Source organism: Rutidosis leptorrhynchoides, chromosome 10, assembly GCF_046630445.1.
Source record: "Rutidosis leptorrhynchoides isolate AG116_Rl617_1_P2 chromosome 10, CSIRO_AGI_Rlap_v1, whole genome shotgun sequence".
NCBI classification, from domain to species: domain Eukaryota; kingdom Viridiplantae; phylum Streptophyta; class Magnoliopsida; order Asterales; family Asteraceae; genus Rutidosis; species Rutidosis leptorrhynchoides.
The window spans coordinates 226,477,432-226,478,647 of NC_092342.1; the positions used below are offsets into that span (position 1 = coordinate 226,477,432).

The following is a 1,216-nucleotide window of genomic DNA, read 5'->3' on the forward strand; positions in this document are numbered from 1 at the left end:
ATTCTCTTTTAACAAAAATGCTTCGATTGTCTCCGCCTTCTTGATGTAGTTTTACATGATTTCTTCTAGGCTCTTTGAAGGTTGGAATTGTTAGGTGTTTTGTTAAGGTTGTTGATTATAACCTTGGTTATTTTGTGGTTTACTATAACCTTAGTTGTTTTGATAACTTTGGTTCCTTTGGTTGGTATAAGGTTGGTTGTTATAGGATTGGTTGTTTTAGGATTGGAAATTGTTGTTTCGGTTTTGGTTATAATTTGAATTGTAACCTTGGTTTCGGTTTTGATTAGTACATCCAGGTGGTGTGTTAGGTTGATTGTTGAACGAGACTTGTCTTTGGTTGGGATTGTAATGGCCTTGGGTTGATGAACCGCTCCTTTGATAATTTTAATTACTCACATAGTTGACATGAGCATCCGAATTCATGGGAATGTCATCCAAATCAATATGGTTGCATTAATTAATTTGGGGACAATTCTTGGTGAGATGTGGCCCTTTGCACCTTTGACAACCTACTTTAATTGCAACTATCGATTGTTGTAGCTTTTTCAACTCTTTCTCATACATTTGAAATTGATTGTTCAAGCTTGCTAGTGTGACTTGCCCATTATCACTCTCTACTTGTGCTACACTTTTCCTTGACAAATCTCAAGGTGAAGGAGCCCATTCGTATGTGTTATCCAAGATATCCTCTAGCAAAGTTTCGGCCGCATTCGGTGATTTATACATAAACACTCCACCTGCGGACACATCAAGAGTTTGTCTTGTCAAAGAATTAGTGCCCCGGTAGAACGTGTTGATGTACTCTTTCCTAGTCAAACCATGTGGTGGACAAGCTCTCAACATCTTCTTTAAAAGTATCCATGCATCATACAAAGACTCATCACTAAGTTGAGAGAATCCGTTAATTTCCATTCTGTCGTTTCGCCTTTGATGGTGGAAAGAAGTGACTGATAAACGCATCAATTAAATCTTGAAAAGTCCTAATAGAATCGGAAGGTAAGTTCCTTAATCATACTTTCGCATCTCCTTGAAGTGTAAAGGGGAATGCCCTTAACTTAAAAGCATCATCGGTCACATCCTTGTTCTTATAGATATCACAAATGTCGTTAAATTTTTGAATGTGTTCGAACGGATTTTCCTCTATTAACCCATGAAAGAACATATCTTTCATCATTGTGAAGAAGTTTCCCTCGATTTTCCAATTATCGGATCCAAT

At 37.3% G+C, this 1,216-nt stretch overlaps 1 non-coding gene across 1 annotated transcript; it reads left to right on the plus strand.

Annotated features, from left to right (window-relative positions):
* The first annotated feature begins 814 nt into the window (after positions 1–814).
* LOC139873877 (small nucleolar RNA R71) lies at positions 815–922 on the plus strand. Its single transcript, XR_011767590.1, has one exon. It is a non-coding gene; the product is annotated as a small nucleolar RNA R71 (small nucleolar RNA).
* The last annotated feature ends 294 nt before the right edge of the window (positions 923–1,216 follow it).